Below are 22,176 nucleotides of genomic sequence, written 5' to 3' on the forward strand. Positions count from 1 at the left end.
GTATTGTTAGCATCGTTCATTTGGAACTCAGCATGTGATTATCATTATAGTTGTTTATCTTTTTGAATGCAAGTTCTGTCTCTACATTTTGCTTGTAAAACAGGCACCGCGGCATATAATCTGATGTAGTCCCAGCCTCTAGCACAGCCGCTGCAGGGACAGAGTGTGCTCAGTAAGAGTGGACTGGTGATGCTATGTGTAAACACTGTTCTCATGGAGCCCACTGTTTCCAGGAAGCAGGGCTGGGAAGGGACACTTTTCTCCACTAAACACACATACACACACGCACACACACAGACACATACATATATAAATTATTTGGTGATTACTAAAGGTTAAGGAGGCCCACAATTGTTTGTTTGTTTGTTTGTTTGTTTTTCTGATGAGCCAGTGTTTAAGCTTATGCTGTTCCCCTCAGGACACCTCTTGAATTGTAGTTCTCAGTTTACTAGGCAGTACTTGAATCTGATTATCTCAAGAACAGAAGATCAGAGGACTGATATCTAATAACTGATAAGTACGGGCAGTATTTTACAAGAGTATTAGCACAGATAAAGTTCTCATTTCTACCTATGTTCAGGTGGAAGATATTTGAAAGCTCCTTTTCCCATGTCCTTTGCTGATTCGTAATTATCAGGTTTACTAATGTTTATTTATTTTTGTTTACTTTGTAAAAGTTTACCTTATGGTTTTAACTCTGTGAATAATATAGAGAATGATATTAACACAATATATCTCAAAGTCTGGAAAGGGCATGTACCAACATGACATTCCTAACAGATGTCAGTTTTATGTAAATACCATTGTAGAGGCAGAAGTCAGGATAATTCAGGCAAAACAAAAATAAGTCTGCAATTAAAAACCCATCTGAAAGTCACTTTTTCCTTTTACTGTAGTTGTTCGGAACAGTCTCTTTAAAGTTGATTTCATAATTCATCAGACAGTCAATCTAGCAAAATGGTTAAAGAAATAGGCTGTGGACCTGCCTGGATTTGAATCCCAGGTCTCTCATTCACTAGCTGTTAAAACTAGACCACATCATTTCTCTGCGCTTCTATTTCTTCCACTGGCAAAACTGGAGAGGAAGAGAGTCTATCTCACAGTGTAGTTCCGAGGATTGGGTAAATGAACGCATACAAAACACAGAGCGCATGGCCTGATGCATGGTAAACGTTCAAAGAATATTGGCTATTATTTGGGGATGACAAGTATTCTAGATAAATCAAGTGCTGAAATCTCCATTTGACTTTTCACTTTCTGATGAGAGAATGTCAACCAACATTTTTATCCTATTTGAAGATTTAATTCCCTCTTGTCACCTCCAAGTGAGTTCCACTTTAAGAAGAAAATAACCTCAGTAAGTAAAAACGCAGTGGAAGATAGGAAAAATATCTGCTGTGATTCTTCTTTTTCCAAAAGATTTTTAAAAATTATTCATGATTAATATTGCATTGCGTTGCCTACATCTTTAGTCTTTAGGAGGACTGAATCAAGGGATAACCCTAGGGTTAATAGTAAAACAGAAAAATGGCCCTGAGTCTCATCAAAGTGTTTTCTCCCCCTCATTAGGGGTCTATCCTGGGTCCTATTTCCACTGTCTTGGAGGTCATCCAAGTTTGAAGAATGCCCACTAAGATGTTAATCTGCTGTTATTTCTTCAACTGTAGTTTCATTTTAGTAGAAGACACCTAGAAGGAAAAATGCTGGGCTGGTTTAATGGGGATCTACTGTTTCATCCATCCATCACATACCCTGCTTCTTTCTTACGACAACTGCCTTCTCCCCTACACAACCCACTATGTCCTCTATGATCCTGCCTTCTGATCCAGGAGCTGGCATTCCATCCTTGAGATTTTCAAACTTGGGACAGAGAGAGGCAGAGTAGTTCCTCTCCTGGATTAAAGACGTAAGATATTAAACTTGGGAAGCGTTTGTGGCCACATTTACATCACATGGAGAGAGCTAGCCTACCAGAAGAAAGGAGAATGACACTGATACATACAGACCAGAGACATAAAGAGTTTGGGAAACATTAGAGATGCTGATTCCACAATCAGCATTGAGGGGTGGTAAGGAAGGGATGCCAAGCAGTTTTCCTGCCCTTCCCACAGCTGTTTTTAGCTCCTCTTTGGAGTACAGAAGACACCTCCACGCTGCCCTTCAGAATCCTCCTGACCTAACTTCTTTTTTCCAGCCATGCTGTGGCTACTGGTTCAATGCAGGTTTCTATCAACTGCTTGAAGCTGCATTTCAACAGCATCTCACAGAAGGCTAAAACTCTACTTCTCGTTTCCTACTTGGGAACTTGTGTGATGCCACAGTGTGGGAATCTGCTCCCTATTCCTATATGCACAATATGGAAGTCCAAGGGACTTAGTGCTCATGGAGCCACCATTGACCAGTGGAAGTCAATGGATAAATGCTTTCTCCTTTTGTCCCCAGGTGTATTTCATAAGGGTCTCAGAGAGGCCGAGCACCAGTCACCCAATCCCCTGGTGCAGTTAGGGTGCCAACTTTAATAACTGTTCCTTGAATTCGCTTTTCCTCCTTCCTTGTTTCTCTCCCTCGGGCCCCATACCCCTGTTCCCTGACATCCTATTCCCAGATAAATTCTAAGGAATCCTTTGTGTCAGGCCCTGCTTTTGAGGGACCCAGGCTAAGACACCCAGGATTCTTTCAGCAAATTTCCTTCGGGTTAGATTTCAGTCATAACTAATTGGAATGAGTTTAAAAAAGACTTGATTTCTAGTCACAGCTAAATAGCTAACGCACTATCTGTGACTTTGGACACAGTGAATGGTCTGTACCTCGGTTTATGCATCTATAGAATGGTAGACTTGGGCTCATTTCTAAGATTCCTTTCATCTCTAAGATTCTATGATTTGAAGAAAAGGCTTCATGTCTCAGAGAAATGAATCTCTAGTGGTGGCAATGCAGACACTGGGACAGTCAGTTCCTCCTGTGTTTCTGGTCCCCCAGTATTCACGTTCCTGCAACACCATGTCAGAACTAGCCCTTGATTTTCATGTGGCCCCTAATCTAGGACACCAGGGAGGAATTGGTGATGGTGGTTACATGTGAGAGCGGAGTTTATAAATTATTTCCCCAGTCTATCTGAATCTCTCAAGCTGCTCCAAAAGAATCTTTGGATTATTCTTGGTGTAATATTAATTATATTCTCATGAAAAAAAATTCTATGAGAAGTTCTTGGAAGTCTCTTTCGTCAGTGAAACCCTGAGTCTCATAGGATTCTGGAACATTCCTGCAGCTTCTCTTGGTTTCAAGATTCTCAAACTTGAGATTTGGACTTCAGTGCATTTCTGCCTTCCTCTACACCATACGTCAGACTCTTTCCCTGGGGCCTTCAGTTAATCAAGTGCACACATTCCCTGGTGACTCCTGGCTAGGTATTCAAGGCACCTCTGTCATCTTTAAAACTCTGTACTGTGAACTAACATCTGAAATCCTTGTCTTTGGTGAGGCCTGGTCGCTCTTCTAATTTTTCCTTCCACTTCGATAGCTCTCCAAAGATATGACTGGGAGAGCAGAGAGTGCAAAAATTTATATGGTTAAAACAAAACAAAACTAATTTTAAAAATCCTCACATCTGGTGTAGGAAAAATACAGATTAATGACCTAAAGAAATCAAAATAACTGGAGACATCACCAAGGGCAAAGTCCTAATACCCCAAGCCATTCTGAAGACTGAGAGTACTTGACAAACAGTGAGAATTGAGACAGCAAAATCACAGCAAAGAACTGCGGTGAGGCAGTGGAGGGCACATTTAGCTCCACCTACCGCATGAGGTCAGAGGAAAGGGGAGACACAGGAACGTTTAATAGTAGGACAGAGAGAATGACTTCAGAGTAATCAGTGTCTAGATGATCCATGTGTCTGGACAACAATGAATCCCAGACGTATTGTCTGATCCACCTAAGACCAGAGAGGTTTATAAAATCCTGCTCACTTAGTGGCATTGAGAAGGCAGTGATTTGTGGCAAACATTTTTTGTGGAGCTCATTTTATTAAAAGTATACTACATTACCAAGTTTTGCATGAATTTGTACAGTAGAAAATAAAAACAGAAATGATCAGGGCATTTTAAATGCTGTCGAGAAATGTGTTTGCTTTAGAAACTAATCACAAAAATACAGACAAAGACATTTTTTGCAAAGCATCTGTCAGCTCCGATTTTTTTTTTTAAATGGCTTTGGGATTTAGAAGAAGATCAAAGGAAAATGCAGTCGAAGCTGCTGCTATATATGGCCCATGCTGGCTTTCCCAATAGGCAGGCTGGTCACAGGTCTCAACCGAGAAAGGAGGTAGGGAACAAAATCAGAAAGAGGCAGGTTCCTCTTTGGTGAATGTATCCAGAATTTTGCAAACTGGAAAACATCTAGAAGGAAACTATTTTCATTTCCACATCACTTTAAGTAGTATCCTTTTGAAAACTAAGCTTTTATTTTGAACTGTATATGAACATGGGGGTAGGGCCAGTGTCTCCACTGGTGGCTCCTGTGAGGCCCTTCCCAGGGCCAATAAGGAATCCCAATGGACCTAGTGAAATCTCTGAACTGGAGACAAGATGGGATCAAAGTGGCTCCAACCCAACCCCATACCCAATTCTGCCCAAGCTAGCATTGCCTCAAGAAATAAGTGAGGGCCCCACTTTCTAAAACGTTACTTTTTAGTGTTGCTGCTCCTTCCTTTCTTCCTCCCATCCTCCCTCCCACCCTCTCTGTATTTCTCTCTCTCTCTTTTTTTCTTTCTTTTTTAATCTTTTTTTCTTTTCTTTTTTAATCGTGGTAAGAACATTTAACATGACTTCCACCCTCTGACATTTTAAGTGTGTAATATAGTGTTGTTAACTATAGGCACAAGGTGGTAGAGCAAACCTCTAGAATTTACTTATCTTGCATAACAAACTTCATGCCCATTGCATGGCAACTCCCCATTACATTTTCTTTTTTTTTTAATGTTTTTTTATTGGGGTATAGTTGCTTTACAATGTTGTGTTAGTTTCCGCTCAGATGGCCAAGAGGCACATGGAAAGATGCTCAACATCACTAATTATTAGAGAAATGCCAATCAAAACTACAATGAGGTATCACCGCACACCAGTCAGAATGGCCATCATCAAAAAATCTACATACAATAAATGCTGCAGAGGGTGTGGAGAAATGGGAACCCTCTTACACTCTTTGTAGGAATGTAAATGGATACAGCCACTATGGAGAACAGTATGGAGGTTCCTTAAAAAACTAAAACTAGAACTACCATATGATCCAGCAATCCCACTTCTGGGCATATACCTAGAGAAAACCCATTACATTTTGATAGTTTACAGTAGGTGGTAAAAACTGAGAGGCGTTTCCTATTGAAATATTTTCTGAGATTATGGGACCAAAAAAAGTATCTATATCGAAAAACAACTGAGGACTTGATCATTCCTTGCCATAATATTCATAACCATAAAAATTAACCAATTATGGGAACTTGATGACTCAATACATTTTTTTTCCCATTTGCCTCTATTACCATATTCCCACCCCAACATTTTTCAAGTAATCTTTTCCCTTTATGGAAACAACTGGTGGAATGCATCCTGAGATACATCCTGAGGCCTTCCTCTTTTCCTATAGAACACTAGGCATTTCCCCTCAGGAGAAAGAATGCTGGGGCTGGTGCATCCAATCCAGGATGACTAACCCTGCACTCTTTTACTGCTGACTTTAGTTCCCAAGAAATCCTTTTATGTGTTGGTTTGCAGAAACTCTGACTGTCTCACTCCTCTTGGTGATTGCTCTCTTGACTTCCTGTTGAGTTACACATCGGCTATAAATTGCCCTGCACCAGAAAGGGGATCTTTTAAAACAGGAATTTTCCTTTAAGTTATTTAAATAATTATAGGAAATGGTTAAAAGGTATTAATAACATTTCAGAGGAGTTTACATCATGTACTCTGCAAAACAAATGGTCATTCCAAAGGCCAAACGATTGAGTACTAAAATTCCAATGCCATTCTGGCGTGGAACTAAATCCTCTGAGAAACAAGGGGACTGGCTTACTCTACAGCCCACAAAATTTATCACACTCCAGGGTGTAAAGCAAGGCAAAGAACTTTATTTTCCGTGTTATGTATTTCGGTAAATATGTCTCTGTCCCTAAAAGGATATTAGTTTTAAAGGCCCCGAACACTTTAAGTTCCCGAAGACTCTGACATTTCGAGGTGACTGCAACTTGCCCACACAGGCAGAACAAAATCTCTATTTTCCAGAGAATTTTAAATCTGTTACTTCATCTTACATTAACAGCACTTGTAATAACATTTATAAAGTGAACGAACATATAGAGGTTACAATACTAAAGAGACTCGTTTCTCTCATTTTCTTTTCTTTCTTATTGGGCAGAGTGGGGGATTTAAAGAAGTAAGAAATGAGGTGCCTTTTGAAAGAAATTTGATTAAAATAAGCCTTGGGATTCTGTTTACTTTATAGGCTCCCCTCCCCACTTGCTTCACTGTCAATTCAGAAACTTGGCTGTGAGGAAAAGGTTGTTAAACATTAAAGAATCCATCCTGATTTTTTGAAAGCCCCTGCTGTCATGGTTCAGCCACTCAATTTGAATCTTGTCCGACATGATTCCTGAGAAGCCAGGCGAGAGTTGGCTGGAGAGAAGTGACCAAGCAGTTCAGCCGTTCTCAGCTCCGCTAGAGAACTGAAGCAAACAGCAGCAGGACTCCTCTCCTGCCATTCAGAATTGAGGTGGGACCACCTGGGGTTTCCAGTTTTAGAATATAACTCTTTGGGCAATTAGAAAATCTCTGAGCATCCGTCTCCCCTGGCGTTTAGGAAAATTAATAATATTAAGCATTTCTAAAATAAGAAGTGGGTTATAAGATACGCCAATGTACCACTAGCATAATTTGCTCGGTTACCTTTTCCCCAAAGGAGCCTCATCAAGGTACAGTCCTACAGCATTAATGCTTCTGAGCTCATAGCCCTAGAATATCTATTTCCCACAGATTCAAGACAATGAAACTTCATTATCATGCCCCCTTATTTAACTCCAATGCCCAGGACAATGATTTGTTTTAATGTCCCAGTCTAAACCTCCTGGAGCAATATTTTTTCAGGTAATAGCTTCCATTCATAATGCTAACAGCTCTTGAATTCTCCAGTCAATTTGGCTGTTAGGAGCCTCTCTTTTCTTTGACTTCCTAAGCTTTACACCTTGCCATATGCAGTCCAAACTAAATTTAAAAAAAAAGCACAAATTTTACATGCGGCATTTGGGATGATTAGATAATTCTAAAATCAACCGGAGATTTGTTCCCAAGGTACATATATTTCTTCTGAGTTTTCCATAAACAAGAATGAAAGAACATTTTTAAAGTTTCCAAAAATTTAAGTAAAATTCTTATCAACAATTATTAAGATTTTCAGTTCCTGGAAAGAAAGTTACTTATTTATCATTTCAAAACCCTTAAGCTTCTCAACCAGGTTCCTTTACAACCTGAAATTTATAGAAGACAAAGCCTAAAATCCTTTCCTGGTCTAGATCAGATAAGCTTATATGTGCTTAATTTGTGCTATATAACAGCGTAGTAAAATAGAATGACTTTGAGGTACAAAGTTAGAATGACCGACCTGGTTTTAATTCTCAAATCATTACTTACAAGCTCTTTGTCCTTGGGAAATTTTTCTCATCTGATAAATGGGGTAACAATATTACCTAACTCACAATGTTGCTGTAAAGATTAAAGATTTTAACAGGCATTTTTAGTTGTATCTCTGGAATTCATTTATCATTTCCCCCTGGCCAATGCATTAATTTCCATGTAGGGCCTTTGTGATTCCAGGCAAGATGATCTTACCCTTTGGCATGCGATCTAAACTAAGCAATCAACATACCTACCCTCTGGCCACAGACATAGTTTCATGATGTTTTGAACCAGGGTGAAGCTCAGGACTTTTGTTGAATATGTCACTACAAATAAACTCTTTTTCCAGCTAGACAAGAAACAGAAAGTACGTAGCTTTGAGTACTTTGGAAAAGCATCTTAGGACCACGTGGTAACCAACAGAAGGGTTGAATGGTCAAGCTCATCATTACCTGATGTCAACCCAACCTCTGAACTGTCCGGTTACATAACCCAATAACTCCCCCTTGTTTAACTGCATTTGAGGAAGGTTTACTCCTACGACTATTATTATTATTATTAACCTATATTGTAAACACATATGGGAAACGATTAACTGTGACTTTGTATTGTTCCTCTAGTCCCCGTACATAGTATTGAGTGGGTGAACATTCTCCCCCCACAGCACTGTGTGAAGACTCCAGAAGCCCCCTGATTGCTCTTCTTACACTCAGGCAATAGAAAATTCTACAGTCGTTTTGAGTCATAAAACAGAGTGTCACTTGAGAAATGTAGAGTCTCAAAAGTTCAAGATATCAAGCAACCCTTCAGCCTCTATCGGAAGGAAGCCTTGTCCTTCCTCCTCTCCAGTCTCCAACTGTCAGGCACCTGTCTCTTCCACTGCCCTCCTCCTCACCTCATGCGCTACAGGTAATGAGAGGAAAACGTTCAAGAGAGTGAGTGGAATGGCTCTTACTTGGCTGCTGGGTGGTAAAGTAGTGTTCCGTCCATCTGTTCTTCTGGGCCAGTCACATGTAGTAATAGAAAGTGGACACAGCTGTGAGTTCTTCATAAGGCCCCCCTGGCCCTCTCTGGCCACAGCGTTCATGACCACGAAAGGCATGGTTCCTTGGGCTCACCTTTCTCTATTCCTCATCAGCTTCTCTTTCCCTGACCATCCACACCACAGAGCTTTCTCGGTCAGTATTCCATCACCCTGTGACAGGAGCCTGACTGACCCTATTCGAAATAACTTTTTAATGTTATAAAAGCACCCACAAATATGCAAAAGTTGTAAAAATATTAACTCATATTTGAAAACATTCGTTTGCCACCAATTTGTAATTTTTAAAAAAAAATCATGAAGACAGTTAAACATCAGCGCAAGTCTAAATGGCCTGAAAATTAAGGGGGAAAAAAAAAAAAAGATTAAGAGAACAGGTAACTAAAACTAAAAACAGACCAAACTGCTTCAAGACCCACGGAATGTGGCAAATCTGCTCCCATGGTTCACCCAAATTAGCAATACATGAAAAAACTGATAGCTGGGAATATTCATTTTTAACCAGATTGAAGTTTTAATTTGCTTTCAATGAAATCCCCTGGCACCACCTGTGAGATGGCTATGTGTTCCTAGGTCCTCCACCTATGCCCTCCCAACTTCACAAAGCTCCTGCTGCACCTGGGCTTCCATTTCTTATGTAGCTTTACCCTGCCTAGAGACATTCCTTCCTCTGGACCACTACTTATACAAGTAGCTATGGAAGCCCTGGTTATTCCCCGAAACATACGGTGCTGCTTACACGCAAACTTTCAGCAAAGTACTGTTATCATTCTATCTCAAATTTCTCCAGTCCAACAGCTAAAATTTTCAACTGCCAAAATCAATGTTTCTTTGATTCTACTTGGGTATCAGGTTATCTCTGAAGTGTATTTTAAATTTTTTCTTTAGGTACCATGACCTTCTTCTGGACACCAAAATGTGGCATCTTGGCTCACATCTATTTTCATCATGTAGCTTGGTGGATGTTAGCTGCGGACCCAGAACCTAAAACATCCATGGTGGTAGGAACATAAAACCTACCAGCTCCCTTATTTCTCTGGTCCTATTGTGGTACAGAAACAGAAGTAAGAAAAGTATGGTCAATATTCTTAATTATTTGTCATGAATGAATAATCAATCCAAGTAAAATATTCATTCCTCTACCTCTCAATTTTAACTAATTAGAATTTTGGGTAGAGTGCAAATGTGTATTTAGATGTTCCAATGCTGATTCCTTTCTAATCACAAGTCAGTATAATTTTCTTGGCCAAAGGACTAAGGAGGAAAGCAAACTAAGTGCTCGTTCTCCCCAGGGATTTTATATTCTTAGAAATACCCTTGCTGAAGTCTTACTATTTATTATTGCCCTGTACTTTGTAGACCACCTAGTACCTCTCTCCCATGGCTCCCATCTCACCAGGAGAAGGGTTCTCAAAGAAATATCCATGAAATCTCAGGGCATTCTGAAGCCGTCCTTCCCCTCTCCCTGTTCTCCATGCATCAGCATTTATACTCCCTTGGCAGATTTCACAAAAGGCTGCACACCAGGAGAGGGAAAGGTAATGATGTGTGTTTGTCTTCTGGGTGTGCTCACATTTCAAACTTGTCTACAATTCCAACAAATGAAAGGAGTTGTTAAACCATAACAAAAGCTAAATAAAAAGAAATGTTAAACTGTAAAATGAATAAAAACTGTCATTAGGTGTAACCTAAACAGTCTGTGTGTGGTTTCTGGGAATGACAAGTAAACAATAAACATTAAATGTTGTCAAGTAGCTTCCACAAAAAGTGTTTCCATACATGTGCAAATCGGGAGATGTGCAGTTGCCAGCGCCCGATCCCAGGAGCTTTGTGGGCAATCACATGGGCATTGAGTAGAAAGCCCCCCATCTGCCAGATTTGCCTTCTTTCCTCCAGTAAAGTTGACAGGAATTCTCTCCCTCTAATTGAATATCCAGTGGCCCTTTACTCTCTTTTTGGCCGCTTACTTAACAGAGCTCTTGAAATAATTGTTGGAAAAACGAGTCCCCTTTTAGATTATTTTAGAGGCAGACTTTTTTAAAGCTGAAGAATGCAGTACCAGCATTCATAGCATGTATTCATAATAAAAACGGAACTCTCTTTCCACTTTACAGTGACAAGGTCATGCAAAAATAAATAACTGGGTGATTTCTTATTTTTTCCTTTCGGTGAATCAGAAGCCCCAAACTCTAATGCCCACCACGACCAGGCAATAAATGAGTGCAGGGCTGGCTGCAAGGTCAGTGTAAGCCACGGTGTAAGGAGGGAGGCTTAACATAGTGAAAAGTGTACCTAGGTCCCAAGGGTACAACCTTCTCCAGCCTGTAAAATCTGTGCTGCCTAAACAATGCATTCTCCAGGCTGAATTCAGCCCACGGACTAGATATGGCAGGCCATTTCGTATTTCAATGGAAATAAAAACAAAAATAAACAAATGGGACCTAATGAAACTCGATGTAATTAAATTAAAATTAATCAGAAGAGCTTAAGAAAGCCATAGTCTACCAACCAGAGTCTTCATTAAAAGTCCAAGTCAGGTACATGTTAATGGAAATAAATCTTCCTACTTTCCACTCCCCCTCCCCAAATAAAGCAAACACTAATGGATCATAAAATCACTAAGAGTTTGGCTGACAAAACCACATATTTGAACAATTGTTCTATCATTTAGTTGTGACCTTTACAGTAACTCCAATTATATGTCGCTTCCTTGCGCTAGTCATTTTGATTAAAAAAAAACAAAACAAAACAGAATTTTGCAAAGGATAAAGAAAATAATAATAATCTACATACATACATTGTACAGTTTGAACATCTGGGCTGGTAAGAAACTTTTCCAACTTCATCTTCTAGTGAATGTAATATTCATTTGCTTCACAAGGCATCAAATGGGAAACAATGTCTTTGTCAAAAGCTAAGCATTCTGCATTGACTTTAGCTGTTTACACTGATCTTAGCACCAGGTACTAGCAAATGTAACCTCAGGGCCCAGGTCTAAAGATACATGTTTTCCAACTGAAGAAGTAGTGGGTTATAACCACCTCGTTTTCCGTAACAGGTCACAGTCTATTCATATATATTATCTATTTTCATTATAATGATTGGTTATTATCATGATCTCTGAAGATGGTTATTATCTACATTGACAAGGAAACTGAAGCTCAAGGGAGGTCAAATGACTTGTGGTAGAGAAGGCTGTGAAACTCACTGTCAGCCACACAGGTTTTTATTTTCCTTAAATGATATTGATTTCTTAAGTTGGAAGGAAAAATACCGTGCTATGACAGTTCTTCAATGTTTGGGTTCCCATTTTTTTGTTAACGTTATTTATAAATAAAAAGTTGTGGTCGCTGTCACTGCAGCACGCTCAGACTCGTATAGAAACACTTTGATCTCATCATCTCCTGTGCTCCTTTCTTAAATTTAAACATAACACAACCAATGAGTCAAGAGAAATACTGCTTTCTGTTTTCTTATGCCCCTTTGGCAGACTACAGTCAGTAGTTGTGGAGGAGAGGGTAGTAACTGTTGAGGAGAGAGAAAAATGGAGGCTGGTGGCCTCCTTCCCCCCACTCCCTCCCCACATTGATCAGAGAGGGCTTTCTCGGGCATTCTCCTCCCCAGTGGCCCCTGGAATCCTTTTGTGTGTGTGTCTTGATTTGAGGGGTCATTTCTTCAGGCAGCCCATTAGGAAATGTGAAACCAGGGATGTCCTATAGGATGTTATCATAGTGCCAAGTGGCACTTGGCTGGTAGAATATGGTTGTTATCATTAATCATTTTGTATCTTGCCATGGGCTAATAAACCTCTCCGACCCTTCTCGGGAAAAAAAAAAAAAAAATTTCTAGCGTTGGCTAACTCTGTGAATTTGGGTAAACACCTGTTGAAGTTGGCCCAGAAGAGTCTGTGCGGATTGATGGAAAAGTGGTGGCTGATTGTCAGAGAAGCTGTCAGCCCCTTCCCACCCCTTCCCAGGGGTTCAGGTATATAGTACAATAATAGGAGTAATAGGAGTAACTGCCAAAGGTTGTGAACTCCTTATGGCAAAATGCTTGCACTTCAGATGTTGGCCTGAAAAAAACCTGCAACCATGCTCATGGAGGTCTCTAAAGATTTAGATTCTAACATCTCCACTTTCTGATCACTGTTTTCTTTGCCCTGTCATTGCTCTTTTTTTATAAAATCCTGACCTTGGATCTAATTGTCAGCCTTCATGCCCTCAAAATTGAGGCAGCTAAGTGCTGATGGAGAGAGCCACACAATGGCAAAGACTAGTGCCACCAAAAAGCCATAATTTCTGACTAACTGGGACCTTAACAATGCTTCGTGATCTTTTTATTCTTCTAGTCAGTGCTCTCTCTTATGCCTTTTGGTGATTATTCAAACCATCTCCACTTTCCTTAACCCTTTCTCTTTGCTCTTCATAATCTACTTAAGAAAGACAGTAGAAGTTTCCAAGCAAGAACTCCACCAGTGTGAGGACAGGTAGGTGGACAAGTACTCAAGTACCTGTACCTTCTAGGGAAGGTAACACAGCCATCCTCTCCTTCTACACTTGTCAATCCCTTCCCCAGGGCCTTGAGTCTGGAGTCTGGGCTTGTGCTAGCTGTCAGATGTGAATTCTACCCTTGGCTGCCAGGCAGGAAATGCTGCCTTTCATCTCAGGATAAAGAGAGTAGACTCTCTATCTGAATTCTCAACCCCTTCTTCCTTTTTTCTCCCCAAGAACTTTTCTCTACTAGTGATGTCTTCTCCTTACTACAGGTACTTTTCCAAAACAACTGAAATATGCTCAGTTTTCTCTGTTATTAACAGAAAAAAAAAAAAAAAAAAGCCCTTCTTTGGCAATATAAAGATGGCCACAAACCCTGTCCCTCTTTATTCACTGAGTCCCACTAGCCCTACTTCATTAGTTGCTTTAGGTTTCAATCCAATCTGCCCTTCTTCATTGTAACTATATCTCATCATCATTTCTACCTCAATTACTGCCTACAATCTTGCCTCTAAACTGCTCCTCCAGATTTGCCTCTCTCTAATACATTCTTTGCCTTCTAATGAAAATAATACTTTCAACTAAAAATAAGGTCATATCATCCCCTTTTTTAGAAACCCATTAATGACACCCCATTGCCCACAGAACAAAGACCAAATGTCTCAGCATGCCAAGCCAGTTTTTCATCCTATAACCTCTGCTTATTTTACTTACCTCATCCGTCACCAGTCCACCCTCACTTTGGCTTCAGTTGGACTCAGCCTTTTGCAGCTTCCTGAACACACCATGTTCTCTTTGCTTCAGGGCCTCCGTACTTGCAGTTCACTCTGCCTAAATGCCCCTTTGTCCTCCCAACCTGTCTAGTCCCAACTTCTCTTTCTGTTCTCTCTTTAAACCTCACCTCCTCTTGGAAGGCGTCTCTAACTTCCTATGACTGAGTTAGATACCCTATGTTCTCCCAAAATACCCTATTTGTACATTTATTTTCTCCAAAGAGATATTACACAACATTGTAATTGCCTGTCAACTCTCCCATGTCCCTATTAGACTATGAACTCCTTGAGGGCATGGAGAGTGACTTGTGTATTATTATATCCCTAGTGTGCTGAACGGTGCCAAGCACCTAGCAAGTGCTCAAAATATTGGTTGATTTGAACTGAATTTCTTGTCTGGAGATCTGGGCCTAGTATATTATGTGCTGTATGTCTGTTTGGCCTCTGTGTCTGAGTCCCTTTCCTTATAACCAGCTTAGGAAGATGGTCCCTGGGAGTGAGTCTATGCCTCAACCTTGCCAGTTTCTTTCTCTGAGTCTTGGACCTTATCCAACATTACCATTCTGGTAGCTAGAGCCATACTTCCTACCGACAAACTTTTTTGGTATTAACTACTGGCTTTGGCATATCCAAGGCAGTTTAGGATGGTGGAATTATGGGCTGTGCACAAAAACAAACTTGGATGTTAATCCCATTCTAGCATTGGCTAACTCTGTGAATTTGGGTAAATACCTTAGCTTCTCTGAGCCTCAATTTCCTCCTATGTAAAATAGGGTAAGAGCATTTATAAATTGTTGTGAAAGTAAAAGGAGTTTATTACATTCTCTGCCTAATTCAAAGGTTCAATAAATACGAATTTCCTTTATCTTTGACCTTCCTTCTTCTGTATTCTTTTAGGTAATATATGCCGTCCTAAAGAGATACACCACACTTTTCTTTAAATTCCCAGATTTTGCATACCAAACTGGGTCTGACAAGTTTACACTCTGACTCAGTAAGTGGGTCTAGACTAGGTCCTGATCTGACCCTCAAAATTCTTGGTTCTACAATATTTAGTAAATACAGAATTGAGTTTAACTGAGGTATGTGTTTAATAAAACTTACTGTCAACATTCAAATCAAAGAGAGTGAAAATATTTTTGCTTGTTGGCATTCTCTACTATATCAGTCAGGAATGCATTCTTTCACAAACAGAAAATCTGACTATTATGACTTTAAAAAATGAAGGTTTATTTTTCTTAAGTAAAAAGAAGTTCAAAGTTAGATAGTGCTAGGCTGGGGTAGCTACTTCACATTGAGGTAACACTCCCTACAGGATTCCAAGTCATCTCTGTCCTGCTGTTCCATGCTCAGCATATTGTTCTTGTGCTGGTCAATTCATGAGTGCAAGCAGCTGTTGTATTCAAGGTGCCACAAGCATGTACTGAGCAGAAAGAGGGGAAAGGAACAAATGGAGAGCTGAAGAGATCACAGAAACCTCTCACCAAAGAGACTTTTACTAATATCTCACTGGCTTCCTCCGACTTGAGCACCCATAATGTGAAGTGAAGGTGGCCAAGATGTGCATTCATTGCTGGTGAGAATGCAAAATGGTACAGTCCCTTTGGAAGATAGTTTGTCAGGTTCTTAGGAAACTAAATATAGTCTCACCATATGATCTAGCAATTGTGCTCCTTGGTATTTACCCAAAAGAGTTGAAAACTTATGTCTACACAAAACCCTGCACACAGTTGTTTACAGCAGCTTTATTCATAATTGTCAAAACTCGGAAGCAACAAAGATGTCCTTCAGTAGGTGAATGAATAAATACATTGTGGTACTTCCAGACAATGAAATATTTTTCAGTGCTGAAAAGAAGTAAGCCTCTCTATTCCTGCCCTGCAAGTAGGTTCATCTGTACCATTTTTCTAGATTCCACATATGTGCATTTATAGCACACTGTATATATTGATAGATCAGTATATTGGAGAACAGAAGCCCTAGTAATATTTTTGTTGTTTTGACTTTGGGATTTTATTTATTTATGTATACAGCAGGTTCTTATTAGTCATCAATTTTATACACATCAGTGTATACATGTCAATCTTAATCTCCCAGTTCATCCCACCCCACCACACCCCACCCCACATTCCCCCCTTGGTGTCCATACGTTTGTTCTCTACGTCTGTGTCTCTATTTCTGCCATGCAAACAGGTTCATCTGTACCATTTTTCTAGATTCCACATATGTGCATTAATATACGATATTTGTTTTTCTCTTTCTTACTTTACTCTGTATGACAGACTCTAGGTCCATCCATGCAGACATAGAGAACAGACGTGTGGACACGGTGGGGGTGGGGATGAATTGGGAGATTGGGATTGATGTATGTGCACTGCCATGTATAAAACAAATAGCTAGTGGGAACTTGATGTATAGTGCAGGGAGCTCAGCTCAGTGCTCTTTGGTGACATAGATGGGTGGGATGGGGGGAAGGGGTGGGAAGGAGGTCCAAGAGGGAGGGGATATATGTATACATATAGCTGATTCACTTCATTGTACAGCAGAAACTAACCCAACACTGTAAAGCAACTATACCCCAATAATATATATATATATAAATATCTCTCAAAAAAAGTAAAAAATAAAATAAAAAGAAGTAACCTATCAAGGCTTGATAAGAATGGTAGTACTAAGTGAAAAGAAGCCAATCAGAACATGCTACCTACTGTATGATTCCAACTATATGACCTTCTGGAAAAGACAAAACTATTGAGACAGTAAAAAGATCAGTGGTTATCAAGGGAGAGGAGAGGGATCAGGATTAATAGGAGGAGCACAGAAAATCTTTAGGGCAGTGAAACTATTTTGTATGATACCATAATGAGGGACACATGGCATTATACATTTGTCCAAACCCACAGAATGTACAACACCAAGCTTGAATAGCAGTATAAACTATGGAATTCGGGTGATTACGATGTGTCACTGTAGTTTCATCAGTTATAACAAAGGTACCACTCTTGTGGGAAATGTTGATAAGGGGGAAGCTATGCATATGTGGGAATGGCAGTTTATGGGGACTCTTTGTACATTCCCCTCAACATTGCTATGAACCTAATACTGCTCTAAAAGAATAAAGTCTAAATTAAAAAAAAAAAAGACAACCCAATTGAAAATGCACAAAGGACGTGAATAGACATTGACCATTTCCAAAGAAGATGTGCAAATGGTTAATAAGCACCTAAAAAGATGCTCAACATCATTAATTACTGGGGAAATACAAATTAAAGTCACAATGAAATACCACTTCACACCCACTAGTATGGCTATGATTGAAAAGAGAGACAGTAACAAGTTCTGGTGAGGATGCAGAGAAATTGGAAGACTTGCACATTACTAGTAGGGATGCAAAATGATGCAGACACTTTGGAAGACAATGAACAGTTCCTCAAAACATTAAATAGAGTTATCATATGACCCAGCAATTCCACTCTTAGCTATATACCCAAGAGAAATGAAAACATGTCTGTACAAAAACTTGTTCACAAGTGTTCATAGCAGCATTATTCATAATAACTAAAAAGTGGAAACAACCCAAATTTTCATCAACTGTTGAATGAACAAAATATGGTATAGCCATACAATGGAATATTATTCAGCAATAAAAAAGAATGAAGTACTAATACTTGCTGCAACATGATTGAACCTTGAAAACATGTTACATCAAAGAAGCTAGATATAAAACGTCACAAATTTGTAGGATTCCATTTATATGAAATGTCCAGAATAGGGCAAATTTATAAAGACATAAAATAGGTTAGTTAGTTATTTAGAACTGAAGTAGTTAGTTATTTAGAACTGAAGGTGAGGGGATGGGGATTTACTGCTAATGGGTATGGGGTTTCTTCTAGGAGATCAAAAATGTTCTAAAATTAGATTATCATGATGATTGCACAACTATGCGACTACTACACTAAAAAACAATGAATTGTACATGGGTGAATCATCTGTGAATTAACTTTCGATAAAGCTGTTTTTAAAAAGAAAATTATGTAATAGCCAGCCTAATAAATGGATGGACATTACAATTACATTACAGAATAATTAGGGAGTTTAAAAAAACAAAAATGATAGAGTCTAGACTCCTTGCCAAATATTTCTTAGTAAATGCTTTGAGAGGAGTCTATATTTTTTGAGTCCTCCCCACTCCCCATTGAAGAAAAATGGCCATGCAAGCTCCCCTATTCTTTTTCTATAGCTGCCATAACAAATTACCATAAACTTTGTGGCTTAAACAAACATAAATTTATCCTCTTTCAGTTCTGTAGGTCAGAAGTCTGTCATAGTTCTCACTAGGCTCAAATCAATTTTGTGGGCAGAGCTTCAGTTTCCTTTGCAGTCTCTAGGGTAAAGTCTGTTTCCTTGTCTTTTCTAGCTTCTTAAGGCTGCCTGAATTCCTTGGCTCATGTTCCCCTTTCTCTATCTTCAAAGCCAGCAATATAGATCTTTCTGACCCTGCTTCCATATTCATATCTCTTTCTCTAACCATAGCCAAGAAAGATACTCTGCTTTTAAGGATTTATGTGATTAGATTGGTCCCATCCATATAATCCAGGCTAATCTATCTCTCTATGTCCTTTTGCCATTAATCACATCTGCAAAGTCCTTTTTGCCATATAACATAGCATATTAACAACACATCCTTGAGGGGGACCATTATTCTGCCTACCATACTCAACTGCAGATGTGTGTTTTGGAAACTCTTGGACTAGACCCCCAAACTTTAGAATAACATCATAAATGTAATTGACTACCAAAAGACTCTGGATGCAGTATGAAGAGGGAGAGCTTCAAAGAGTTCTTTAGAGTCAAATATTTGTCTTTGAGTACCTCACTCAACAGAATTCATTAAACATTCTTTTAGAAGTTAATTGAAACCTCCACTCCAGGTTGCTGTAAAACACCATAAAAGGGGGAACCTTCAAGATGGCAGAGGAGACGTGGAGATCGCTTTCCTCCCCACAAATACATAAGAAATACATCTACATGTGGAACAACTCCTACAGAACACCTACTGAATGTTGGCAGAAGACCACAGACTTCCCAAAAGGCAAGAAAGTACCCACGTACATGGGTAGGGTAATAGAAAAAGAAAAAACAGAGACAAAAAAATAGGGACGGGACCTGCACCTCTGGGAGGGAGCTGTGAAAGAGGAAATGTTTCCACACACTAGGAAGCCCCTTCACTGGCGGAGACAGGGGTTGGGCAGGGGGGAAGCTTTGGAGCCATGGAGGAGAGCTCAGCAATAGGGGTGCAGAGGGCAAAGCAGAGAGATTCCCGCACAGAGGATCAGTGCTGACCAGCACTCACCAGCCTGAGAGGCTTGTCTGCTCACCTGCCGGGGGTCGGGTGGGGTGGGGGCTGGGAGCTGAGGCTCTGGCTTTGGAGGTTAGATCCCAGGGAGAGGACCAGGGTTGGCTGCGTAAATACAGCCTGAAGGGGACTAGTGCGCCACAGCTAGCTGGCAGGGAGTCCGGGAAAAAGTCTGGAACTGCCTAAGATACAAGAGACCATTGTTTCAGAATGCGTGAGGAGAGGGGATTCAGAGCACCGCCTAAATGAGCTCCAGAGACGGGTGCGAGCTACAGCTATCAGTGTGGACACCAGAGACGGGCATGAAAAGCTAAGGCTGCTGCTACAGCCACCAAGAAGCCTGTGTGCAAGTACAGGCCACTATCCACACCTCCCCCCTACCAGGAGCCTGTGCAGCTCGCCACTGCCAGGGTCCCGTGGTCCACGGACAACTTCTCTGGGAGAACAAAGAGCGCGTCTCAGGCTGTTGCAATGTCACGCTGGCCTCTGCTGCTGCAGGCTTGCCCCACATTCTGTAACCCTCCCTCCCCCTGGGCCTGAGTGAATCAGAGCCCCCTAATCAGCTGCTACTCTAACCCTGTCCTGTCTGGGTGGGGAACAGTTGCCCTCAGGCGACCTACACGCAGAGGCGGGGCCAAATCCAAAGGCGAACCCCAGGAGCTGTGCTAACAAAGAAGAGAAAGGGAAATCTCTCCCAGCAGCCTCAGGAGAAGTGGATTAAATCTCCACAATCATCTTCATGTACCCTATATCTGTGGAATACCTGAATAGACAACAAATCATCCCAAAATTGAGGCGGTGGACTTTGGGAGCAACTGTAGATTTGGGGTTTGCTTTCTGCATTTAATTTGTTTCTGGTTTTATGTTTATCTTAGGTTAGTATTTAGAGCTTATTATCATTGGTAGATTTGTTTATTGATTGGTTTTTTTTTTTTATATATATATATTTTTTCCATTTTCCCTTTTTGTGAGTGTGTGTGTGATTTTATCTATATAGCTTTGCTTTTACCAATTGTCCTAGGGTTCTGTCTGTCCATATTTTTTTTTTAGTCTAGTTTTTATGCTTATTATCATTGGTGGATTTGTTTTTAGGTTTGTTGTTTTTTGTTTTTTTTAGTATACTTTTTAGCACTTGTTATCATTGGTGGATTTGTATTTTGGTTTGGTTGCTCTCTTCTTTCTTTCTTTCTTTTTTTTATTACGTTTTATATTTTTAATTTTTAATTTTTTAAAAAATTTTAATAACTTTATTTTTTTTCTTTTGTTCTTTCTTTTTTTCTCCCTTTTCTTCCAAGCTGTGTGGCTGACAGGGTATTGGTGCTCCAGCTGGGTGTCAGGCCTGAGCCTCTTAGGTTAGAGAGCCGAGTTCAGGACATTAGTCCACCAGAGACTTCCACTTTTTTTAATATATATATATATTTTTTCCATTTTCCCTTTTTGTGAGTGTGTATGCGTATGCTCCTTCATGTGATTTTGTCTGCAGAGCTTTGCTTTTACCATTTGCCCTAGGTTTTATTTTTTTTGTTTTTTGTTTTTTGGTTTTTTTAGTATACTTTTTAGCACTTGTTATCATTGGTGGATTTGTATTTTGGTTTGGTTGCTCTCTTCTTTCTTTATTTCTTTTTTTTATTACGTTTTATATTTTTAATTTTTAATTTTTTTAAAAATTTTAATAACTTTATTTTTTTTCTTTTGTTCTTTCTTTCTTTTTTTCTCCCTTTTCTTCCAAGCTGTGTGGCTGACAGGGTATTGGTGCTCCAGCTGGGTGTCAGGCCTGAGCCTCTTAGGTTAGAGAGCCGAGTTCAGGAAATTAGTCCACCAGAGACTTCCCGGCTCCACATAATATCAAACAGCGAAAGCTCTCCCAGAGATCTCCATCTCGATGCTAAGACCCAGCTCCATTCAATGACCAGCAAGCTACAGGGCTGGACACCCTATGCCAAACAACCAGCAAGACAGGAACACAACCCCACCCATTAGCAGAGAGAGTGCCTAAAATCATAATAAGGTCACAGACATCCCAAAACACACCACTGGACATGGTCCTTCCCACAGAAAGAAAGGATCCAGCCTCATCCAACAGAACACAGGCACCACTCCCCTCCACCAGGAAGCCTACACAGCCCACTGAACCAACCTTACCCACTGGGGGCAGACACAAAAAGCAACGGGAACTATGAACCTCCAGCCTGTGAAAAGCAGACCCCAAACACAGTAAGTTAAGCAAGATGAGAAGACAGAGAAATACACAGCAGATGAAGGAGCAAGGTAAAAACCACCAGATCAAACAAATGAAAAGGAAATAGGCAGTTTACATGAAAAAGAATTCAGAGTAATGATAGTAAAGATGATCCAAAATCTTGGAAACAGAATGGAGAAAATACAAGAAATGTTTAACAAGGAACTAGAAGAATAAAGGGCAAACAAACAATGATGAACAACACAATAAATGAAATTAAAAATTCTCCAGAAGGAATCAACAGCAGAATAACTGAGGCAGAAGAACGGATAAGTGACCTGGAAGATAAAACAGTGGAAATAACTACTGCAGAGCAGAATAAAGAGAAAAGAATGAAAAGAATTGAGGACAGTCTCAGAGACCTTTGGGACAACATTAAACACATCAACATTCGAATTATATGGGTCCCAGAAGACGAAGAGAAAAAGAAAGGGTCTGAGAAAATATTTGAAGGGATTATAGTTGAAAACTTCCCTAACATGGGAAAGGAAATAGACAATAAGGTCCAGGCAGCACAGAGAGTCCCATACAGGATAGATTCAAGAAGAAACACGCCAAGACACATATTAATCAAACTATCAAAAATTAAATACAAAGAAAAAATATTAA

The sequence above is a fragment of the Physeter macrocephalus genome, chromosome 8 (genome assembly GCF_002837175.3).
Source record: "Physeter macrocephalus isolate SW-GA chromosome 8, ASM283717v5, whole genome shotgun sequence".
Lineage (NCBI taxonomy): Eukaryota > Metazoa > Chordata > Mammalia > Artiodactyla > Physeteridae > Physeter > Physeter macrocephalus.